Source organism: Nansenia antarctica, assembly GCF_963989245.1.
Source record: "Nansenia antarctica genome assembly, chromosome: 18".
NCBI lineage: Eukaryota > Metazoa > Chordata > Actinopteri > Argentiniformes > Microstomatidae > Nansenia > Nansenia antarctica.
The window spans coordinates 14,369,081-14,382,469 of record NC_137691.1 but is presented as its reverse complement, the minus strand read 5'-3'; the positions used below and the strand labels follow the sequence as shown (position 1 = coordinate 14,382,469).

Here is a 13,389-nt window from a genome sequence, read left to right as displayed (position 1 = left end):
TTACTTACTCACTCACTCACTCACCTATTTACTTACTTACTTACTCACTCACCTATTTATTTACTTACTTACTCACCTATTTACTTACTCACTCACTCACTCACCTATTTACTTACTTACTTACTTACTTACTCACTCACTCACTCACCTATTTACTTACTTACTTTTTTGTTGTCCCATCACATACATCAAAGTACATGATAATACATCCGATAATACGTCCCATCACATATTGGATCATACTGATGTTCTTCTGGTTCTTTTCATTACAGAGCTTTGCTGGGGCAGCTGAGCCATTCAAGAGCAGCTTACAACCAAGTGTCCCTGCTGTAAAGCATCCCAAACTGGACATGTTCAAGAAGGTAAACTGAGCCTCTGTATATTCCACTCTTGCAATTATGCTCCCCCTGATGTACACACAGTAGTTTAAATCATTCAATACAACTGTAATATATTGAATTTGATTCACAAATGTGGTGTGGTGTTTAGTATACAGTATGATATGTCATAATCTTAGTAGTCTCATTTGTAGTTAAGTAATTGCTATATGATTTAACAGTTAGCCATTAATTAATTTCTTACTAGTTTACTTCCTCATTTCTCTTTATATTATCCTTATATTTTCAGATTCCAAGCCCTGCCTTTCAGAAATCACCTGGAAATGCCTTAAAGCTGGCTGCCATGAAACGGATGAGGGATGCTGGTTGGACAGCTGTCACCGGCACTGACAAAAAGAAGAAAAAAGACACTGGAAAGATCTTTGCGTAACCAATGAGTTTTCCTAGATGGATAGTGTTTTACATGTTTGGAGATGCAATATACTCTTTCATCACACACGTTCATACATGCCTTAAAATGTTTAATGTTGCTGAGAAAAGCTGTTGATGAAAATACATTTGAAATGTAAGCTTGTGAAATTCATTGTTTTGTGTAACAGTGTGTGAGTAATGTTGTTTCTGTTCAGCCACTTTACTTTACTACAAAATGCTTTTTAGTTTTGACTTAATAGAGTCCATTCAACATGAGAGGTTTTGTGCTCATGACATTTATTGCACTTACTTTTAACAGCATTGTTTTGCTTGTCCTGTTCCTCTACATTACATTCAATGATGTATTGTTATTTATATAGATTTTATCATTAAAGAAAATGGTGTTAAATTAATCATCATATCCATCTTGTATTTTCTACCTAGTACATAGTAATTTCTCTATTAAGCCCACAGAACAAGGTCAAGAAACTTACCCAAGAACTATACAATACAATTGGTAAAGTAAAGAGAATTAAAAGAGAGCTAACTCAATGTAGGCCAGTTGGCAAGAATGGTCAATTAAGAATCATTGTCAATAGGCTGAAATTAATGAAAGGAAGGGGCCTCATAGCTACCTGGGGACTACTCAAGCCGGAATTGTGAGGGCTGGGAGTTGAAATTATGTTTATCCAAATTGATTTCACCCTCCATCAAGCTAGTAGTTGCTAGTAGAGTCCCCCAGAGATGACTAGTGTGTCTTCTGCTGCTACCAACCTGTCCACTAAAAGTAAAACAAATGTGTCCAAGTTCAGTAAAATTACAGCTCAGATTTTCAGCTGATAATGATCAAGGCGACCACATTTATTTCTGTCTCTACTGTAACAGTTTGTGACCATGGATGTGCTTTGACATGATTTTTCTTGGTGAAAGGAGTATTTAGATAGAAAGGTTTGACAAAAAATAACAGCATCATAAAAGGTAATCCCAAGAGCCTACGTCTTAAATCAAAGCAACTTATTATAATATCACTGCACCTGTTTTCTGAAACTTCAGGAAATGACAACTGAAGATTAAACATGTATTATTCTTATGTCATTCCAACATGATCACAACATTCAGAAAATAGATTTTAGCTCACCTTGCAGTTTACAATTGACACTCCAGAGAGTAAAACCAGGAACATGGTATATTGCCCTAGCACCCGTAGATAGAAGTGCTTACCCTCTCCACTCCCTAAAGACCACAAACAGCAGAGGGCTTGTGTTCATGACATACTTGCAACAGGTAAGTGGCGGACCATTTCTTTGTCAACTTCCTTTATTGTCTGTTGTCAAGGAGACCAGAGATTTGCCTACCCTGTGTATATGTTTTTAGTCAATATTGCTCATCAATGTCTCTTCAGGATAGCACATTGTTTTGTAATCACACAGTAACTACTATACATGACAATGAGGAATATACAATAATGACCAAATTACTATAACAAAAACAATGAAAATCAAATACTAGCACAACAAAGGGGTACGACCCTAACCCTAATATTCACAAAATTAAAATGATGTAAAATCAGCCCACAGTGCTGTAAAATATAAAATAAACATTAGCATTGTTCCTATACACAGGTACATATTTGAAGTCATATAAATATAATTAATTATATTTTCATTCCATTCAGTGATTAATATATTTAATCTACACAATGTTGAAGATTCTTTACAAAATTACAATGATACGGTTATGTACAATATTGTTGGACATTGTGCTTCAATAATGCTAGTCATGTGTTCATTTGACACATACACACACATTCATGTCACTGACACACACGTACACACACGCACGCACCCCACCCCACCCCCACACACACACATTCACACACATTTAGAAACTTCACATTTAGCAACTTCACCAAACAATTACACACTTGGTTCCCTTTTTGGCAATACATATCATTGCTACAGATCCACAATGGAAATGTGAGAGGGCAAATTTCCATTTTCCTTCATATGGAGCATTTCACAGTGGTTGGAGTCATCATAACTTAGTGACCTTCTCGACATCCTTCTCCAGTATATCAAACTGAGAGATTTTAGAGTCAGGATTGTCCACTCCCTTCTTCAGGTCTGAGCCAGCCTTCTCATTCAGCTCAGGATCTGATGCCTGTAGAGGACAAAGGATACACAAGGAACCTTTAAACATGTGCAGGTGTTTATCGTTATACTTTGATACAAGGTACGTATGGTGTCAGTTAGTATAGAGTTGATCAGTCAAATCAATTCACACACTAAATGAGTGCTCAGATCACGCAAGAAAATACTTTACCTGGGAGTCACAAAAGCAGAACAGGTCACTCTTTCTTACAAACAGATCAGAGGATAGTTTCTCCTGCTTGCAGCCACCTGAACAGGACCAACGCAGTCAGACATGTGACTAATAGCTATACCTAAATAACTGCAACAGGTATCAATTTGATCACATTCAATTCTCCTCTCCACCCTTCTGTACTTTAAGGGTGTGACCTTTTACAGCTTTAGAGTGTGACTCACCTGTGATTATGCTCACTACCAGGCCTACGATCATTGTGACCAGAGTGCCCAGAGGACAGAAGTAGAGGTACGACAGGGAGTACCATGAGTCTGCCAGAGCAGGCCGGTAACTGCAACAGCGAGAGAACACCCATCGGATTCAAGAAATCACTTCAGAAACTGTATTGAAATGACCCCTTTATTTGTAGATAGTGTAGTAGTATAGTGCTAATTTCCTGTATACATCCTTTTTTGATCTGTAGTATTATCCACTTGATTCAGTGACTTAAAGTCCAGCATCTCTGCCCACCTTAATGGAGCCATCATCTGCTCTAGGATAAGCGACACACCGTCGTGTGTAGTATTTGTAGTATGTGTCTCTGGGTGACTTACTCAGACAGAGTGGTCAGTGGTACAGGGCTGGTCCATGGTGTCACCGTGGTGAAGTTGAGGTCCACTGTGTGGCTACAGCCTGAGGTATTGAATGGCAGCGGGTCGGTCTTTTCAGCTGTGGGTGGGTAAATCTGTGCCCCGATGCCCACCCACAGGGTCAGAGCCAGACCTAGGATCAGCCCTGACAGTCCACCCTGCAATGTACACATAACAGTACAGTACACCTTTACAGTGCAGTCTTTTAACAATATGTCAGCTTCAGGTATTTCATACTTGAGGACTGCACTTATAGTGCTATTTTCCTAGATATACTTTAATGCCTCGTACAGCCTATGCTCATGTTTATACAGTATTCAATGAAACAGATGTTACAGTCTCTGCTCATGTTTATACAGTATTTAATGAAACAGCTGTTTTGAGACAGATGATGAATGAGTGATGCCATTGATATTGATAGTGAAAAGATAGGGAATACTTACTGTTGAGTTTGATGTGCGGAAGAACATGCCCAACAAGAAAAGACCAAGAAGGGGTCCACTGATCATTCCAAATATAGACAGGGCTGCCTAAAAACAGATAACTGCCATGAACCCACAGGTTACAACTAACAGACAGCAGAGGGTGCTAAAGAGCTATATGATTAAAGATTGAAGTCTCACTGAGAAACAACAATGTATGAGGTTAAGTACCTGCAGAATGCTCCCCATCAAAGAAGCAATTGCAGCCATTGCAATGCAGAGGAACCCAAAGAACACACCTGGAAATGGTCAAACTATAGTGTTAATCATATCTCCTCAATCACACCATTCTGTCAAATACAGGCATTTTCAAGATGTATTGAAAATGACACACTGGCTTTCCATAGATTGTTATGCATTACATTAGTGTACTATCAGAATCAATATCCCTAACCCTAAAGCTAATGGCAGCTACTAGATTGAAATCAAGTGCAATACTGAAACACAACTGTGAACATTTCAAACCTGCAAACTGCGACACTTTAAATGAATGTGCAATAACACTATGTGCAATATGACAACCCTCGGGTACATAAGGTTCAGAGATAGGAAATGTTAGAATAGGTATAGCATAGCATAGAGTACAGCACAGTGTTTTATTTGTATAGTATAGTATAGTGGATAGTGTACATAGCCTTTATTTATGTAAACCAGCTCTTTTCCCTTCTTGTTTTTAGTTTTTTTTCCTAGCACCAGGGGAGCCCCCCCTCCCAAATTTCGTTGTTTGGTACCTTTGGTACTATATCAATGACAATAAAGACCATTCATTCATTCATCCATTCATAAAGCTAACCCTCAAAATAAATTGTTTGTATTCCCTTGCATCCCCTCTCGTTCTCTGTGTCCTAACCCATAACTAGCTTAATGGTATCTTAACATGGTCCTACAGTAAGTACAGTCAGAACTGATACAGTGGAACGAATAGTGAAGAGCCACCAGTGACTCACTCAGGCTCATGTTGATCCAGGACACCTGTTTCTCTGTCAGATTTTTACACACCGGCCGGATGAAGTCCTCCACGGTGACGGCCACGAGGGCGTTGATGCTGGAGGACACAGTGCTGCAACAGATGCAAGGGAAATACGTGGTGAGAATGGAGAGGGTGGATGTTATTTAACTGTTGCAGTGATTTACATTACATTACATTTACATTTCACCCAATGTGCTTTTTTTTCCTATTATTCGGCTGCCGAACCTTCGGTGCATCCCTAGTTACTACACTGCTGTTCTACGATGTATACTAGTGCTACAGTGCCCTGGGACCCTGTGCTGTCTGCTCTGTGTTGATAAGATCTCCGTTTGCCATGTCTCTCCACCAGAAGTGTCTGAGATCATGAGGGACATAGGCACAGCCATCGAATACCTGCACCACATGGATATAGCCCACAGAGATGTGAAGGTAGGTCAGTCACCACTCTCAAACACATGTCACACACAGCACGCGTGGTCCTTTCACCTGTCACTCACAGACACACGTAGATAGATATGAGGCTAAGACAGGTCACACTGGAAGGCTGAAGTGCTAATATGTTGAGTGAATCTCTTCTCACCCTGGTTCGCTTTCTTTTTCTCTTTGTCACACACACACACACATGCACACACACACACACACACACACACGCACACACACACTCCTATATCTCTCTCTCTCACACACGCACGCACGCACACACACACGCACACACACACCTCTCTCACACACACACACGCACACCTCTCTCTCTCTTACACACACACATGCACGCACACACACACACAAACACACACACACACTCCTCTATCTCTCTCACACACACACACACACACACACACACACACACACACACAAACACACACACACTCCTCTATCTCTCTCTCTCTCACACACACACACACACACACACACACACACACACACACACTCACTCCACAGCCTGAAAATCTGCTCTACACCACCGAGGAGAGCAACGCAGTGCTGAAGTTGACTGACTTTGGCTTTGCCAAGGAGACAACCTTGCAGAACTCCCTCCAGACCCCCTGTTACACCCCTTACTATGTCGGTAAGTGTTGCACTGATGGTGAGGGATTTTCCAGTCACAATATTCACATCGGATGGGTTTGTATAACCGATGAGTCTACACTTAATTTTACTGAGGTATTTGCGATGATTCGGATATATACAGAAATTATGACTTGCTTTTATCAACTGTTCAGTTGCTTGTTGTCCCTACCTGTCAGTCGTTCTGACTGTTTGTCCCTTTGTCTCTCTTGTGTGTATGTGGGTGTCTGTCTGTCTGTCTGTCTGTCTGTCTGTCTGTCTGTCTGTCTGTCTGTCTGTCTGTCTGTCTGTCTGTTTGTCTGTCTGTCTGTCTGTCTGTCTGTCTGTCTGTCAGCCCCTGAGGTGCTTGGGCCAGAGAAATATGACAAGTCATGTGACATGTGGTCTCTGGGCGTAATCATGTACATCCTGTGAGTACTGAGCGTGTCTGTATACCCTGTGTGTGTGTGTGTGTGTGTGTGTGTGTGTGTGTGTGTGTGTGTGTGCGAGTGCGTGTGCATGTGCATGTGCGTGTGTGTGTGTGTGTGTTAGAATTATATCACAAGCTTCACTTTCACTTTCCTTCCGTTTGAAATCTCAGTTCTACCTTCTTTTGTTTTTGTTTTTAACTCTCAGCAACATTGTCCATCAGTCCTCCCTCTTCTCCCTTTCTCCCTTTCTCCTCTGAATGACTGTTTTATGAATGGGAGTGTGTATGTAGCTGGTGTAACACCATGTCTATAGTCATATGCAGCTGCAACTAATCTTGTGCTACCTCGATGTGTTGTGTGTTGTCCAGAAGATTGGTTGCGGCTGGAGAAAAAAAAATCCTTATGTTTATTCTATTCTATTATATCATCCCCATCTTAAAATAATGGCTTACGTGACTTTTGAGGAAAATTATGTTTTTGCCTAAATATCATATATTCTATATTATTTTACAAAAAAAGAAAAAATATATATAAAATATGACGTAAGTCATTATTTTAAGAAGGTGATGATATGAATGTGTGCCGTGTCCCACAGGCTTTGCGGGTTCCCTCCGTTCTACTCCAACACAGGCCAGGCCATCTCCCCAGGGATGAAGCAGAGAATCAGGCTGGGCCAATATCAGTTCCCCAACCCCGAGTGGGCCGAGGTGTCTGAGGAAGGTCAGTCAGTCCGCTGTTTGCTACCGTACATGGGCTTGAGTTGGAGCGGGATAGAGTGGACTTAGAAGACTTCTGGACTGGACACTGTATGGTTTCAGTTGAAGAGAAGTGTTTTTAGGGTCAGGATAACTGTTAGAGTCAGTAGCACTGAACTACACAGGTCTTTTACGATTTTAAATCATTGCTTAGGGATGGGTAGTTCTAGACACATTGAGGTTTGGGAGTGTATTGATATACGTCATTTAAACCGTCTAGTTTGTCTGACATTCTGTTTTTATTTTCTCCACGTTCATGACCTCACCATGGGCAGCCAAACAGCTGATCAACCAGCTGCTGAAGACAGACCCCAACGAGAGGATGAGCATTGCCCAGTTCATGAACCACCCCTGGATCAATGTAGGTACCTCCATCGACCGCCAACGATCTGTTAGCCTTGTTAGCCTTGTTAGCCTTGTGGATAGAGCATGAGCACGGTTAGGGTTGCAAACTTTCTCACTTCCAAATACGGGACAAATGGGTTTGCAGGAATCGGTGCTATATCATTTACACTATATGTACGCATGAGAAGACCTGTGATTGGATGAATATACGGGACAAGGGAGGTCCCATACTGTATAGGACGGTGTCACTGGCTCTTGTTAACTCTGTGTTTTGATATGACAGCAATCGATGGTGGTCCCACCGACTCCTCTGCACACCTCTCGCGTTCTGACGGAAGAGAGAGAGCTGTGGGACGACGTCAAGGTGAGACTGAAGATCCGGACATGAACATATTTCATGTCTTTCTACCAACATATTTTAGTAGGAGATGGCAATTAGAGGGTATTAAGGCCTACGTGTCTTAATAACCAGGATTCCCTTTAAAAACTCTCCCCTGCTGCTGTAACACTACACAGCCAGTAGGTGGCGGTAAAGCATTAGATGTGTACAGTAACCCCCCCCCCCCCTCGTGTTGTGCTCTGGCTACAGGAGGAAATGACCTGCGCTCTAGCCACCATGCGTGTGGACTACGACCAGGTGATGATCAAAGACCTGGATACGTCCAACAACCCCCTGTTACAGAAGAGACGCAAGAGGCCTGCTCCTTAGAACTTGCGTGTCATCCTTGTGGGGGATACCTACCTAGTGTTCTAATTGTCGTATCTGTCTTAATTTGCATGTCCCTCCCTAGCCAGAAACTCGCAATGTTTCATTGGCCTGTTCTTCATAATCCAAGGTCCATGATTGGCTGTATTAGCTGCCTTTCCAGCCGCCTTTTTCAGCGGGGAGTTTGATATAACTTGATATAACCCTCAAACGGGCCTCAGCGGGACCGCCCGATCACCTCAGACAGAGAAGATCAGCAAAAGACACACAGATAGTGTCGGATAATACCATATGGACATATGATGAGATTTTAGAGTATAATGTTCTTATTGTGCATTGAATAAGAGCATTGAGCATTGACTGAACAGAGCCAGAGTACAGCATGGCCTCTCCCCCCCCATGTGAAATCTGATCCTTTTATTGGCGTTAACCAATCACCGCGAGGCTCTCTGCATATCTCCCATGCTGCACTGCGGCTCCGTTTGAGGCAGAGACTCAATAAGAACATTATACTTTACAAAATAATAATATGTCAATACGGTGACTATCTGTGTATATTTTACTGATCTTCTCTGACTGACGTGATTGCGGGGTCCAGCTGAGGCACGTTTGATGGATATAATACTAAGTACAAGTCTGTTTTATCCGAACCATGAATAAAAATGTCCGCTAGGACGCCCCTTTCAAAGATCTTTCCTTACGGTAATGAGTTTGTGTTCGCTTCGGTGGCACATATACTAAAATTGGAATGATACAGAGAAGATTAGCATGGCCCCGGCGCACGGATGACACGCACAATCGTGAAGCGTTCCTAATTTTCCTAATTGCTAATGTGTTTTAAATAATCTTTTAACATTTTAGGGTTGGCAGTTATACATGCATACAGCTCTGGAAAAAAGGACACCACTGCATCCGATATCAGTTTCTCTGGTTTGTACTATTTATAGGTAGGCTATGTGTTTGAGTGAAATAAACAGTTTGCGAAGCAATTCCAGCAGGTGGGGGTGCAGCCCAACGAGGGGCCGCGGGGAGAAGAACGGGGAGTGACTAGAACACATAGAACAGGTAAAACACAATAATTTGCCAATGATTTGCCAGGGCAAATGTGTAACTGTGTTATGTAATATAATGTTTCATAGGATAGAAGGCATACTGTATCTTGCAATCCTTTATAACCATGAGCCTGAATACCACATCAATGAGCACATTATGCAGAAAACAAGCACTAGACGATGGCATTAGTTTGGGGGGTGGGGGGTGGCAGACACAAACAATGGATGCAGGTTATTCAGAGGATTTGTGTTTAATCAAAAATATAATAAAATGCTTCGGTATTACAAAACACACTGAAGTGGGGATTATCGTGGCTTTCAAATTCTGCGACTGTAAAACATTTCGGACCCTCTCCGTTCTCCTCCACCGGTGACATCACTGTGGTTTGGACTTCACAGCTGCTCGGAGTTTAATGTACATTTGTTCAAAATTCTGAAAGGAAATTGAGGACAAGGTTAGTGTTTCCACCTGATACTCATAATGGCATGTAGGGCGGGGTGGTAGAGAGACATGTAGGGCTGGAGGATAGAGAGAGATGTAGGGCTGGGGGGTAGAGAGGGATGTAGGGCTGGGGGGTAGAGAGGGATGTAGGGCTGGGGGGTAGAGAGAGATGTTGGGCTGGGGGGTAGAGAGGGATGTAGGGCTGGGGGGTAGAGAGGGATGTAGGGCTGGGTGGTACAGAGGGATGTAGGGCTGGGGGGTAGAGAGAGATGTAGGGCTGGGGGGTAGAGAGAGATGTAGGGCTGGGGGGTAGAGAGAGATGTAGGGCTGGGGGGTAGAGAGAGATGTAGGGCTGGGGGGTAGAGAGAGATGTAGGGCTGGTGTTGTGAGTTCGACTGTAGATTTGGAGGTTGTGAGTTCGACTGTATGTCTCTCTGTCTGTCTGTCTGTCTGTCTGTCTGTCTCTCTCTCTGTCTGTCTGTCTGTCGGTCTGTCTCCCTGCCTGCCTGCCTGTCTGCCTGCCTGCCTGCCTGTCTGTCTGTCTGTCTGGCTGGCTGTCTGGCTGTCTGGCTGTCTGTCTCCCTGCCTGTCTCCCTGCCTGCCTGTCTGCCTGCCTGTCTCCCTGCCTGCCTGTCTCCCTGCCTGCCTGTCTCCCTGCCTGGCTGTGCTCTAAGCCTTAAAGAGGATTTCTCCGTGGGTCCTGAGCCTGACTGACCTGGCCTCCTCCCCTTGCTGCCGGAGTCCTTGTTGAGCATCTGCTGGTGGACCTTCCTCTGCTCCTCCTGCTCCTCTATCTTGGCCTCCTTGTGGATCTGCTCGATGGTCTTGGGGCCCTGGTCCACCCGCCTCGACACCCAGTTGTGCTGCACCGCGGACCAGAGACCAGAAAACCACCACCGTTAGAAGACGCGCACGCATACACATGCACACACACATACACATGCACACATACACGCACACACACATACACGCACACACATACATACATACACGCATATGCACACACACATACACATACACATGCACACACACACACGCACGCGTACACATGCACACACACACACACACACACACACACACACACACGCACCTGTACACTCACACACACACACACACACACACACACACACTCACCAATCGCAGGTCGATTATGTCCTGCAGCATAAACCGTATCCGTGACGATGTCTTGCGCTCCTTGATGATTTTCTCCATGTAATTGAAGTAATGGTCCATGCGTGGCTAGGGTGAGAGAGAGAGAGAGAGAGAGAGACAGCGAGGGGTCAAGGGTCATTTCCCAAACCATCAACACAACACCGTCATCTTCCCACCAGCTCCTCCAGCAGGACAGCAGGACAGCAGCCACAGCCATTTCCTCTCATTACACCCAATTAAGCAACTGTGCAACTTTTACGACTTGGAAGAGAGAGAGAGAGAGAGTGGTTCTGTTGCTCTACTGCCCCCCCCCCCCCCCCCCGAGACCCAACAGAGCCTTTTAGGGGGGGCACGATGGAACAAAAGACAGAGCGGTGTTCGAGTGCGTTTCCTTAGGTTAGAGGTATTATAACTGTCAATTTATAGTATATATATATTATAGTATATATATATATATATATATATATATATATACAGTATATATAAAAATATATATTTAAAGCCTGATCTTATGACGGCCAAACGCAAGCAAAAAGGGGGTCAGCGATGTTGTGAAAACACAGTGGTGTGAGCAGATCAATAGATGTATTTACTCTATCGACCGACATAAAAAATAAAAAAAAGGAAATTTGAAATCTATTTTTAAACAATAAAATGTGCTTCAACACAATTCAAGTGCAATGCAATTCAATTCAATTCAATTCAGTGCAATTGCAATTCAACATAGGTTGTCAGTGAGCTATAATGTCTGGTTCCTTTAGGGAAATCAAAATCCCAACTCAGTCAGGAAGTCCAGAACAGAGGGAGAATCAACACCGGCGGAAATGAAGGAAAAAGGGATGATGTTACCAGTTCTCAGTTAAGTCTGTGTGAAAGTGAATCCCATGAAAAGGGACAAACAGTTGCAACAACTTTAAACTGTAACACAATGGTGCTGGTGTCCCAGACAAGACGTAAGCCTAATCCTAGACTAAAAAAGCATCTTCAATGGAGGTTTTACATTGAAAGTGTGATCTAGTCGAGGACTAGGCTTAAGCCTTTAGTCGGTGAAACCAAAGTGTCCTAGCACCAAACAGACGTTTTCCGGCCAGCACGTCTTCAGTCCATCTCTTCTATGCCCCCCCCTCTCCACACTGCCACAAAATCCACCAAACCAGGAAGCACCCTAACTGGGGGAGGGGGCTGGCTGGATGGTTGGTTCCTCATCCACCATAGCTGTTGAAACAGCTACAACTGAAAGCAGCTATGTGAAGGGAAACCATCTATCCGAGCCAGCATAGTGCGGTTGCGGAAAAAAGTTTGTGCGGTTTGCCTAACCATAAACACTGCGTAAAAACCCTCTCCAAGACATGACTCCCTATATCAAACGAAGAGAACCATATTTTCATTCCATGTCTCACCACCACCACCACCACCACCACCCTCCTCCTCCCCCCCTCCCCAACACCTCACAACTGTGTCCCCCCACCCTGTCCAACTCACCCCTGCCGCCCCCTCCCCCCCATGCCTCACACCCCCTATCTAACTCCCCCCCATGCCTCACCCCTGCCCCCCCCCCCATGTCTCACCACCACCACCACCACCCTCCTCCCCCCCCTCCCCAACGCCTCACAACTGTGTCTCCCCACCCTGTCCAACTCCCCCCATGCCTCACCCCTGCCCCCCCCCCCCCCCCCATGCCTCACACCCCCTATCTAACGCCCTCCCACGCCTCACCTTGGTCTTCTCAAAGTCCAGGTCCTTGCCGATGGTGGAGAACAGCCTGCAGAGACACTCAAGGGACTCCTGGTCGTGGTTCTTCAGCAGCTTCACCACGCAGTCGTGCATGATGGCCTCCGTCAGCATCTTCAGCTTGAACAGCTCGCCGATGAACTTGATGTTGCCGATGGACCGCCGCCGGGCCTTGTCCTTGGCCTCCTCCAGCTCCGCCTGGAGACGCTCGCGCTCCCCAGACTGGACCGCAGAGAGAGAGAGAGAGAGAGAGAGGGAGGGAAGGAGAGAGAGAGAGAGGGAGGGAAGGAGAGAGAGAGACAGAGAAGGAGAGAGAGAGAGGGAGAGAGAGCGAGGGTGAGAGAGAAAGAGAGAAAGAGGGAGAGAAAGAGAGGGAGAAAGAGAGACAGAGAGAGAGAGAGAAATGACCAACAATTAATATTGTGTGTGTGTGTGTGTGTGTGTGTGTGTGTATATGACAGCTTAGTGCTCTGCTGTTGGGGAGTGTGTGCGCGTGGGCATGTGCGTGTGTGCGTGTGTATGTGTGTGTGTGTGTGTATGACAGGTTAGTGGTCTGCTGTTGGGGAGTGTGTG

At 44.5% G+C, this 13,389-nt stretch overlaps 1 pseudogene across 1 annotated transcript in view; it reads left to right on the top strand.

The window, feature by feature from the left end:
- Positions 1-8,442, top strand: part of LOC308172983 (MAP kinase-activated protein kinase 2-like) — a 33,071-nt pseudogene extending 24,629 nt beyond the window's left edge. The window contains exons 4-10 of the transcript in view: positions 5,505-5,584; positions 6,098-6,224; positions 6,558-6,633; positions 7,229-7,353; positions 7,664-7,749; positions 8,017-8,097; positions 8,323-8,442. The product of the transcript in view is annotated as an MAP kinase-activated protein kinase 2-like (transcript). The remainder of the gene's footprint in view (positions 1-5,504; positions 5,585-6,097; positions 6,225-6,557; positions 6,634-7,228; positions 7,354-7,663; positions 7,750-8,016; positions 8,098-8,322) is intronic.
- Positions 8,443-13,389: the final 4,947 nt, after the last annotated feature.